Source organism: Erpetoichthys calabaricus, chromosome 3 (assembly GCF_900747795.2).
Source record: "Erpetoichthys calabaricus chromosome 3, fErpCal1.3, whole genome shotgun sequence".
Classification (NCBI taxonomy): domain Eukaryota; kingdom Metazoa; phylum Chordata; class Cladistia; order Polypteriformes; family Polypteridae; genus Erpetoichthys; species Erpetoichthys calabaricus.
This window is the reverse complement of record NC_041396.2, coordinates 256410430-256422929: the sequence shown is the minus strand read 5'-3', so window position 1 is coordinate 256422929 and position 12500 is coordinate 256410430. Positions and strand designations below refer to the sequence as shown.

At 35.8% G+C, this 12500-nt stretch overlaps 1 protein-coding gene across 1 annotated transcript in view; it reads right to left on the bottom strand.

Annotated features, from left to right (window-relative positions):
• Nucleotides 1-12500, bottom strand: part of LOC114648826 (homeodomain-interacting protein kinase 1-like) — an 81269-nt gene that overhangs the window by 68193 nt on the left and 576 nt on the right. The window contains 1 exon segment of the mRNA XM_028798094.2: nt 12475-12500. This exon segment is cut by the window's right edge and continues 576 nt beyond it. The gene's annotated coding sequence lies outside the window, so the exon portion shown is untranslated.

The window sequence follows — 12500 nt, the reverse complement described above, 5'->3', positions numbered from 1 at the left end:
GAGGATGTCCACGTAACACCTTGCTGCAGCAGATAGATGGTCATTTCCGGAGGGTGGGACTGAAACGTGTGTCTGCCTGGGAGGGTTGCCAAACAGGATCCCGAGTTGTTTCGTCACGTGTGTAAGTGCGACAACACGCTGTACCAGTGCAAGATCCCCAAACTGACCTGATCTGCCTGTTAGAATGTGGATGGTGAGTGAACTTGTGTTTAGTATAGCATCTCACATTTTAAATTTAAATTACAGCACAAAAAGAAGAATTTATTTCCACTTTTTAGTAAGCAATAGGATTTTCAGCTTAAGAGTCAAGTGTTTGATTTACTTGTAAGCATGCTAAATTTGTATTCTCAATAAACACAACCATTTTTTTAGAACTGTGGCTTGCAATTATGACCAGAATATTTATTTTCTTTAACAGCATGAACATTATTGATACATGTTTTATCAGTTTAAAAAAAGCATGTTTAAAAGGATTTTATTTTGTTGTATTTTTATGGTTACTCAATAATAAGCCCACAAAATTTCTTTTTTGTAATAAAAATGAACAGGTAATAACTGTGGTCCGCTATTTAATTATAAAAGTATAAAAATACCACTTTAATTTAAAAGATGAGGACTCTATATGCAGGAACTTTTTTGGGGGGAAAAAAAATAAAAATGGATGAAGAAAACAAACTGGAATCAGGCAGTTCTAGTAACATGAAATCTGTGATCAGTAACAGCTCTAAAAAATAAATAAATAAAACTGATCTGAAGAATCTCCAAAGTACATAAAAAATTAATAGAAACTACTTAAACTGAAAATAGTTCAATGGTAAAAGCAGTTTGTCAAAAAATCAGCAGTTAAAAATGTTTATATCCTTTTAATTGCTGAATTCATAGTTTTATATTTCTTGATTATGATTGAAGTTCAATATATTTTTATAGTTAATTTTAGTTTACCTCACTGTTAAGATTCAAAAACCTTAATTGCATCTTTCATCGAGGCAGCTGCATTCCGTGTTTAATTGCTTCTTTTTTTAATACCAGCAGGCAACTAATGATGAGATTTAAATAGCAAGGGAAAAAAACAGATCACCTGCTAACTTGGGCCTATTTGTTCATCACAAAATATCAGTTTCAAAAAAATGTTGGAAATAAAGTAAGGGGAAAAACAATATAACGTACTTAAAAATAGCTCCAACACAAATAAAGAGATAAAGGGAACATTTTTACACAAGGAAAAAAATTAATATATAATCATAGCAGAATGAGATTGTCAACAAGCTGTACAATGAAGCAACGGGTTTCAATATTAGCCAGAACTGGCTTTAACTTGCGTAACTGGTTTGATTGAAAAACTGCAACCTCTACAATAAATAGAGGAACCGAGTTTAGCACCACTGTTTACACTATTAAATAGTCAGTCAAATACAGTTGACAATAACATCTTCATATACCAAAACTTTAGAAATGCTGACTGTCATTAACAGCCTGCTCAAACAAAAACAACAGACATACAATAAACCAGGCATACACTGGTTCAACAAATCATTTACATGTACATATGCCCTTTGCGCCTCAATATGTCAAAAAGAATAGCAAACATTCCATTTTCAAAATATATCTAATCAAGCAACAGGATGAATTGGTAAAATTGTACTACAGGCTAATGAAAACAGAAGGATGTTTAAATGAATATCTATACTTATAGACCATTAAGTATACAATTATACTTTAAAATTTATTCTAACGAGATAATTATACCTTTCTCTGCAAACTAGCACTGCAAATTAAAGCCATTCATAACAATGAGACTCAATGAGACTGACACAAACAGAATTACCCATGTATCAATGTAAAGTTTACAAACCAGCTTCTGCCATAAGCCACTGACTCAGCTCTTAAGCATTAGAAATAGGGAACTTGTTCCTTATAATCATGAGCTTGAAATAAACACAGGAAAAGTGACCAATGGAGTTTAATAGTATAGTGCCAAATGTAGAAATAAATTAGATATTCTGCATGCATCATTTTTCAAATACAACAAAAATTACATTGTAATAAAAGTGTAAAGTGTAATAAGTCATTTTAATTAAATTAGTGTTTCGATTTCCAAAAAATAAAACCTGGCAGACTGCAGTTACAAAAATAATCAAGATTTACATAATATAAACATCAAGTTCTGCATTGGGCACCTTTCTAGTGTCTTTCTTGACAATATTAAATGCAAGACAATAAACAACAATGGACAGAGCATATCTATCACAAAGGAAATTCACAGGAATGCTTATGCAAATTCATACCAGGCTAATTAGAATCTCAATGTGACTATTACACCTTCTTCAACTGTGGATGGAAATCTGAAGTACCTGGAGATAATAAACTCATGCAAATGATTATTTGCTATTACTAATGCATAATTTACATGCCTGATCTTTACATTATACAATAAAAATCTCAAGTCAGCAAGATATAATTAGATAAATTTCATGATTTCATGGAAGCTACAGTGTACATGGGAATACATCAGGTAACAGTATTTTTTTGAAGACTACTTGAGATATCAGTTATTGATTTAAAAAACTATAACTTCAATAGTTGAACAAATTCATGAACACTTTTCATTAAAATACTAAATAAAGTTATATTATGACAAGGCAGTTAACCCTGAGAAACATATTTAAATGTATCTATGCATTTTGAAGCTCTGTATGGCGGTGTGAGCACTGGTGCTGGTGCTTCAAGGAATGCCAGGTTACTGCCTATATAGAGGCTGCACATTCTCCTTGTTTCCTTCAAGTAGTCCAGTTTTGGCTCCAGATCTCTATGATGTACACATTAGATTAACCAGTAATTTTAAATGATTCCTGTGTGGGGGTGAGTGAGTGTACCCTGTCCAGAGTTAGTTTCTACCTTGTACCCGACCCTGCAGAAGTTCTCCCTGAATTATACTATCCAGTATTAAGATTTTAGAATGTTGTTTTTATTTGGAATGAGTTTAGAAAGAAAAATCAGTACAATACCAAATAAAGTCTCAACTCTGTAACTGCTTTACTTACATAGTATGAAAAAATGTGGTTCCTCAGATCTGAGGGCTGGATAAGTAAATTATGAAACTAAGTGAGTATACTTTTGTGACTAAATGTAGAAAAAGATTGTGCTCAAGTTCAAATGCAACATTGCTTTTTATTTATTTTCAGGGAAAGGGTGGGTCACTGTTGGTCTGAAGCCTATCTACCATGCTGCCTCAGGAGAGATATCCCCTGTTGCACTTTGCAGATAACATGCCTGGTGAAGCATGAGCTGGGGAGAAAGAAGTGTCTGCTGAGTGAGATTGAAGGAAGTGTTGATTGCACAAAGAAAAGAAATATGTCTTTGCTTCACAGATCTTACACAAGCCTTTTTCCTCCTCCAGTGAGATTTAAAAACAACTGGAAAAATCACATTTAAAAATAAAACAGGGAACATTAACTAGGAAAGAGCAGCAGTTATACAAGGAAAGCATCTGTCCACTTTTTAAACCCATTTTGTCATTAACCCTATCAAACTAAAAGTGTAGCAGTAACAGCCATAACCTCAAAAAGGGGTTTTGACTTTATTTTTTTCCTATTCATTGTATTTTCTGATTATTTTTATAATGAAAATATAAAAACCTATTTCCATATTTGTATTTACTGCACACTATTTCCCCCATTATATTTTTAGTAATGTCAATATAGTGTATTGCTATTTTGTGTCAGACATGTCTGGAAAGATGTGTTTATGCACAATCTGAGAACATAAAGCTCAATGATATGAAAAAAAACACAAAAAGTGGGCAAAAACTTGTAAAATTGGGGACTTCACAGGAACATTCAGAATTTCAAAAAGGATAGTGTTTTACAATTTGTTCCTTTAATTTCTTTTGTTCTGTGTGTTCTTATTGTTTGCATGGTGAAGAAATAAAATGTTAATGTCTGTTTTTGTGTTCTCTTTGTACACAGTTTTCACAATTCATATTAATGCTATTCATAACTGACACAAGTGGAAATATTACATTTTGCAGGAGGAGGAGGGCATAAAGCACTTGATTATAGTGTGAAATATTACTGTTTTACAAGAAGAATTTTCAAGCTTTCCGAGGATGGTCTTTTTCAGGCTTACATCACAAAGGTTTGCTGAACAGTTGCAGTGATACAAAGCCTAACAAAGGCAGACACAGGGTTATAGGGGCTAGGTCACTGGACTACAAGCTACAAGGAGGAGGAATAGTCCAATTATAAAAATGCATATCTCAACAATTATAATATATCCTGTTCTTCTAAACGTTTGGTAAAGGCACTTTCCAACTGCAGGAAACAATAACCACCACTCTGCACAGTGACACACTGTTAGACATACCTATGAGTTTAGTAAAAAAAATTATAACCAGTATGTTTGAAACAAAGAATAAAGGTATGCAATGTACCAGGGATTGCAACAACTGTATACTAGAAACTTTGAAGACTGCATATTTAGTTCTATATTAACTTTTACAGTGTTAATCTAATTATATTGCTACCTCTATGCTCCCTTTGTATTAGATATCTCCTAAAATGTGTACTAACTTGGCTGTTAATATATTCTGGATAGTATTTCTTATACAATTTCCCATCCATTACAGAACCACTTTATTCATGGTTATGGGGGGCTAGAGTCTCTTCACTATAAATGTAATATACAAAAAACAACACAAAACACACTTTATAAAATGGCTGATTCTGAATCCCTGTGATAATAATTCAGATACATATGTTCTAAAAACTGGAAAAACAACAACAACAACATTTATTTATATAGCACATATTCATACAAAAAGTAGCTCAAAGTGCTTTACATAATGAAGAGAAGAAAAATAAAAGACAAAATAAGAAATTAAAATAAGACAAAATAAGAAGATGGAACAATAATAAATACAACCAAAACAGAGTTAGAAGAGTGTTCAATAGGATTGATAAAGATCATGTTATCAAAGCCAAGGTAGCATTTATTTATATTATATATATAAAAAATTAAGACAACTAATGAGACAGATTAATGGACCTTTAGAAGTAGTAGATGGGCATAGTGACATAGTGGTAGCACTGCATGGAGTTTGCTTGACTTCCATGTGTCCGTGAGGATTTACTCCAAGTGCCCTCATTTCACCTAAAGTCCAAAAACATGCAGGTTAGGTGGATTGGCAATACAAAATTGGTCTTGACGTAGGTGTGTAAGTGTGTGTACTGTATATACACACCCTGGCCAGCGATTGTTCCTGCCTTGCTTGGATGATGGGCTCCAGTTTTCCTGTAACTCTGCTTTGGATAAGCAGGATTAGAAAATGAATAGATGGATGAATCTTGTAGCTGTATATATATTTCTGACTCACCAAGTTATAAAAAATAACCAACAGAATGTAGAATTACTGAGTATGCTCAAATGTGTAGAAGAATCTGAATATTTAAAATTCCAACTGAAAGTTTTGAACCTTCCCATTAAGCTAATTACTCTAAACAGTGAATTTGCAAAACCGACTGTGTTTCAACCTCCATAGAAAGGCCTAAATATATTTCACATTGGGTATTTTATAAAAGAACAAAAGGATAGAACAATATAGATAATTATCTGACATTTTAAAAGTCACATGACTGATTTTCCTTTTGTCATTTTAATTAGCTTAAATAAAACTTCAATTTTGAAAGCCTTTCCACTGTTAGAGACACTTTCTTAAAATGCCAGAAACAGTAATCTGGGCACATCATTTCTTTTTCTGTTTTGGATGTTTGCATTCTTATTGACTGCTATACTGGCACACACTTCTGAAAAAGGTGAGCAGATGAAAAATGAACAAAACTTTAAGGACTATAAATATTTTAGTTCTACATCTAATTCCTCATGCGGTGGGCTGGCGCCCTGCCCGGGGTTTTTTCTGCCTTGCGCCCTGTGTTGGCTGGGCTTGGCACCAGCAGACCCCCGTGACCCTGTAGTTAGGATATACCGGGTTGGATAATGGATGGATCTTATTCCTCAACCACATTATGTTCTATATGATAAAGAATTAAGTTGGTATTCTGGAGAATGTAGGTGTCAACTTCAGATCACATGCACATTCAGCCAAACCTAGCTAATGGAATTTCCAGTCAGTTGAACGAGCTGAGCTGTCCTATGCATAAGTCATATTCATCTCACAGCAAAATATGCATCATGCATGCTTTTGTTAACCACAGTAACAAGCTAACAATAAAACAAATTTCAATGTAAAATGCTGTTATTATGTTATTATGTACAGGTTCATTAGGAGGCAAACTGTTCCACTGTGGTGCTGAGGGTTCAGCTACTGCACTCAGGTCCTAATCCAGGTGGTCATTGTGTTGTGAGTGCGGCAATATGCTATTATCACATGCTCCCAACCTAATTAACATCCTGGCTTGATCAGCCAGCAAAGAAATGAGAGTGGTGGAAAAATTATACAAAATGAAGAAACTTCACATATATATTTTACAAGTGGTACTTTATAACTAGGCTTCACCAAACAGTGGGGCAAGCTATTTACAAGAAATGTTTGATTAAATTCTGATATATATAAGGATGTATTCATTTATTGCAATAATAATTATCAACTCAATTTTTTTACCATTATAACTGTTTCATGTAATATCAACCACCCTTTAATTTATTCTACTCTTCACTTTATACTTTGCTTCATCAAAGAAACACAAATGCTTCTTTTTAAAAAAAAGGGAAAACCTGCCCTTTCCTGTAACGCATCATGAATATGGCATAAGCCACCCTGTAATTTATTCAGATTCTGATCCTGCTTATTTTGCACTACAAGCTAAGAAAATGCCAAAGCCTACATTTTTTTTAAATTTCTATAAGTGTCTATAATGCTCTTAGTGAATATAAAATATTGCCAGTGAGAAATATTCAGCCACCTTGTCCGTAAGATTGTTTTTGAATTTTGTTATGTATACTGTACTTTGTGAGCAGTATCCCGAGACTGATTGAAAGCCATAGCAGCACACCATCATAAAAGAACAGAATACTTTAGAATAAAAGGGTGAATGTCCTGCCTTCATTTTAGCTATGTTATGAAAGCCATGACAGAACATGTAATTTTCATAAAATCTGAATGCAAAACGTCAGTCATTAATTAAGCTTTAAAAAGTGGCCTTTATAGGATGAGATGATTGGAACTAGCATGCCTATGTCTGATATTCACAGGAAAAGTACATCACACAGCAATATAACTTACAAACATTTTCAATTGACAACAGATTTAAAGACTAAGAGTTAGTCTGTGTCATAGGTCCAGAAGTACCTGGGATCTGATCAAAATGCTTTGCAGCTGTCTGTGATGCTAGAAGGAATGAGGAAACGACAACTGTTGATGAGACTCACTGCATCAAACCTACTAGGACAAAGCATAAGGAATTCACTTAAGCACATTTGTTTGGTAGAGTGCCCAATGAAGACTGGGCAGGCATTTGGCATCAGAACCCCTTCAGATTTATTTGCTCCAGCATCTTGCCAGCAAGAATTTTTATATTGATTTCTCGCTTGGACATTTGACCGTGGCATTGGACTTGCTGTTACAATCATTAGAGACCTAAAAAAAATGAAGTAAGTGATTTAATCCATATTTAGTACTCCACTTATTCTATTACTTGTTTATATGTTTTTAAAGATAGTATTAATGAACTCTTATATATCATTTTGATATTTTATTTATTAATTTAAATACTTATTACCAATATACTATTTTTCTTTTTACTTGTAGTTATTTATTTATTTTTTACATTTTATGAAGCACTTTGAGCTACATGTTTTGTAAGAAGATGTACTACAGAAATACATGTTGTGGAATGTCACTTCTGCAACATGATTGACAGACACTAATAAAACACTATACTACAGCTTTAAAGTACAATAAAGTCTGATGATGCTTCAATTTAAGGGTGAGCAGATGTTGAGTTTATAGTAAAGTATGCATAAAACAGGCAAGCTCATTTGTGATGCCCTCTGCAAGCAGGGCGTAACACTCAACAATTTCCTTTAATAAATCCTTGGATAATATTCTTTTTTCAAAGGCCAGGCTTTACTGTATAGCAGTTTGAGTGATATTTCACTCAAAGACCCAGGAATTCTTATATGGTAAAAAGTACATAAACATATAGATTCCAGCTGTCTGTTTCAATACTTTTCAAGCATTGTATAAAATTTTCATGCACTCAGCTGTATAGTTTGATTTAAACTACTTGAGTAGATCTATAGCTCAACAAAAACTAGGGATGATTCCTGCCTTGCACCAAGTCTACCAGGACAGGCAAACCAAAACCTGGATTACAGTATATACAACTGTGTATGGCAAATACCTCAGAATTATGGCTACATGATTGACTAGTCTCATTCTATTATTTGTTCAATTAGGACTTACCATAAAAGGCTCACCTAAATCAATTAACATTATAGAGCATGATCAATCACCAGAATTTACAGGGTCATGGATGTCATATATTCATAGTGCAGTGAAATTTTCTTTGAATATCACAATCAACATGCCACCACTCTCTTATCACCATGATAAGTGAGTAAAGCTACCTCAAAACTTCTTTTTATTTATGTTAGTGAAAATTGTATCCACAGTGATTAGCAAATCTAGAGTGTGTAGTACAGCTACTTCCATCTTCTTTTGGTTTAGAGACCCTTCCATGTTAAGAGAAAAATTCAGTGTTGCATTATAAGTTTTTGGTTGGGAATAAACCTGAAAATTTTGTTATACATTCCATAATACTAGGGTGTTGTATTGTGTAAGCCATTTTATTGGCTAACTAAAAAAAGATTACAACATGCAAGCTTCCAAGGCAATTCAGGCCCCTTCTTCAGGCAAGATGTAAAAGAGGCCTAAGTTGCCTTGAAAGCTTGTATATTGTAATCACATTATACATTCCACAAAATAAGAAAAACATCAACATGAAGGAACAGAAAAACAAACAACAATACATTATTATCCAAAAATATTCATGCTTGCTGAAGCACTGGGGTATTCACAGCTGGTGAATAAGGTATACAGTGCATCCGGAAAGTATTCACAGCGCATCACTTTTTCCACATTTTGTTATGTTACAGCCTTATTCCAAAATGGATTAAATTCATTTTTTTCCTCAGAATTCTACACACAACACCCCATAATGACAACGTGAAAAAAGTTTACTTGAGGTTTTTGCAAATTTCTTAAAAATTAAAAAATTGAGAAAGCACATGTACATAAGTATTCAGAGCCTTTGCCATGAAGCTCAAAATTGAGCTCAGGTTCATCCTGTTTCCCCTGATCATCCTTGAGATGTTTCTGCAGCTTATTTGGAGTCCACCTGTGGTAAATTCAGTTGATTGGACATGATTTGGAAAGGCACACACCTGTCTATATAAGGTCCCACAGTTGAAAGTTCATGTCAGAGCACAAACCAAGCATGAAGTCAAAGGAATTGTCTGTAGACCTCCGAGACAGGATTGTCTTGAGGCACAAATCTGGGGAAGGTTACAGAAAAATTTCTGCTGCTTTGAAGGTCCCAATGAGCACAGTGGCCTCCATCATCCGTAAGTGGAAGAAGTTCGAAACCACCAGGACTCTTCCTAGAGCTGGCCGGCCATCTAAGCTGAGCGATCGGAGTGAGAAGGGCCTTAGTCAGGGAGGTGATCAAGAACCCGATGGTCACTCTGTCAGAGCTCCAGAGGTCCTCTGTGGAGAGAGGAGAACCTTCCAGAAGGACAACCATCTCTGCAGCAATCCACCAATCAGGCCTGTATGGCAGAGTGGCCAGACGGAAGCCACTCCTTAGTAAAAGGCACATGGCAGCCCACCTGGAGTTTGCCAAAAGGCACCTGAAGGACTCTCAGACCATGAGAAAGAAAATTCTCTGGTCTGATGAGAAAAAGATTGAACTCTTTGGTGTGAATGCCAGGCGTCACGTTTTGGAGGAAACCAGGCACCGCTCATCACCAGGCCAATACCATCCCTACAGTGAAGCATGGTGGTGGCAGCATCATGCTGTGGGGATGTTTTTCAGCGGCAGGAACTGGGAGACTAGTCAGGATAAAGGGAAGGATGACTGCAGCAATATACAGACACATCCTGGATGAAAACCTGCTCCAGAGCGCTCTTGACCTCAGACTGGGGTGACAGTTCATCTTTCAGCCGGACAATGACCCTAAGCACACAGCCAAGATATCAAAGGAGTGGCTTCAGGACAACTCTGAATGTCCTTGAGTGGCCCAGCCAGAGCCCAGACTTGAATCCAATTGAACATCTCTGGAGAGATCTTAAAATGGCTGTGCACCGACGCTTCCCATCCAACCTGATGGAGCTTGAGAGGTGCTGCAAAGAGGAATGGCAGAAACTGGCCAAGAATAGGTGTGCCAAGCTTGTGGCATCATATTTAAAAAGACTTGAGGCTGTAATTGCTGCCAAAGGTGCATCGATAAAGTATTTAGCAAAGGCTGTGAATAGTTATGTACATGTGATTTCTCAGTTTTTTTATTTTTAATACATTTGCAAAAACCTCAAGTAAACTTTTTTCACGTTGTCATTATGGGGTGTTGTGTGTAGAATTCTGAGGAAAAAAATTTATTTAATCCATTCTGGAATAAGGCTGTAACATAACAAAATGTGGAAAAAGTGATGCGCTGTGAATACTTTCCGGATGCACTGTAAAATTGGGAATTAGTACCAGAAATGTTAATTTAATGCACAAGTGATACTAACTAGTTGTGTGGACTACTATTTGTATAGGAGTTAACACTGAGATGGTTTTCATCAACATTAGGTTAGTCCCAGTGGGATACATCCATATTTTTAATCATGGCCTTTGAGAACTATAGAAGTATTCTGTTTTGAAAATGCTGCTATTGATTTAAACACTCAGTTTCAATGAAGCACCAAAACAGATTTCTATTTCTGGGTTCCCGGAAGGGGAGATAGAATTTTCAGCTTTGGAAAATGAAGTTTGCTTACATGAATGGTCAAGAGGAGATGGGTTTGCTGAGACTGAGAGAGAATGCATGTTTTCTTTGTCTTGTCTTGTTTATGGAAGAACCTGGAAAGTTTGTTTGTTGTGAAGAGATGACTATCTAATGTCAACAGATGGCCAGAGTTTTGTTTGTTATTGATTATACCCTGCTGCTTTACTGTGGTTTTATATATAATAGGAGGTCAAAGCTATTACAAAACATTCTAGCAGGTAGGCATTTAAGTAAGCTATTTTTAACGTAATAGGTCAACTAAAAAAAAATGTGATATCCAGATGGTTAAAAGTGTAAAATAACTGGATGTCAACATTCTGAAAGCAGCTTAATCCTGTTAAGGGTCAAAGAGGGGCCAGAGTCTACTCTGTCAGCTCTAGACAGGGTGCCTGTCCATCTCATGGCAAACTTACCCTCTAACAGAGCCAGTATAGATTCACCAACCATGCTAACCAGCCCAGCTTTGGGGTTGTGAAAGAAAAACTGGAGAACTCATATGAAAATGAATACAGACATGGAAAGAATATACAAATTCAACACAACCAATTACTTAATAAAGGATTTTAAGCTCCTGCCTTGTGCCCTGTGTTGGCTGGGATTGGCTTCAGCAGACCCCCGTGACCCTGTGTTCGGATTCAGCGGGTTGGAAAATGGATGGCATTCAATAACAAAGAATGATATACGATTTTACACTATAGCGCTAGAGAGGTGAAATAAAAATGCGTACTTAACCAGAAACAAACTGTTGAAAGTAGCATGTCTTATGAAATGCGGCATTGACATACTCTTGTGTCACAAGCTCAAATATTACATGTAAATGTCTATCCACATGTCAAAGTGTATCCTCACGCTCTATTTTTTACCGAGACCCAGCTCCAAATGTACAGATATCATTAGTGATCTCGATGATAACTTCACTTTGAGCAAACGTTGCTTCGTTTCCTTCTTTAAAATGTAAATCAGATAGTTAATTTTGTCAACCAACATAATGGGTTGTGACATATCGCAAACGAAGCAGTGGACTTCACCACTAATTATTTATGCACAAACGTATATATCAGCATACATTATTCGAGTTGATTTTACACTTCTTCGATGCGAACAAACTCGTTAATTCACGTAAAATGACCAGATCGTGATAAAATCTCTCATGTTTTTCGGTTCACTACGTTTTGCTCAAATCTCAACTCACTCATATGCACTTAAAACGATGGAACTTAACATTCTAGAATGAAAGTGAAATCGAGTTACTGTTCTCATACAGGCAGTCAAGTCTAACGTCATTTTCTGCTTCAGTAGAACCGCCACCGGTGTTCTGCGGCTCAGCTCTTGAAAGCCTTTGCTCTAATTGCAAATGCCTAACCACAAGTTATTCCCTGCTCCTTGGCCCATCGACATCGTTTCCCTCAGGCCTCAACCGACAACAAAAGCCCTAGTTTCTCCCCAATGAACGCTTGACGAAGTTTCACTTACCCGGTTCTGTTGGTCTCAGCTTCTCA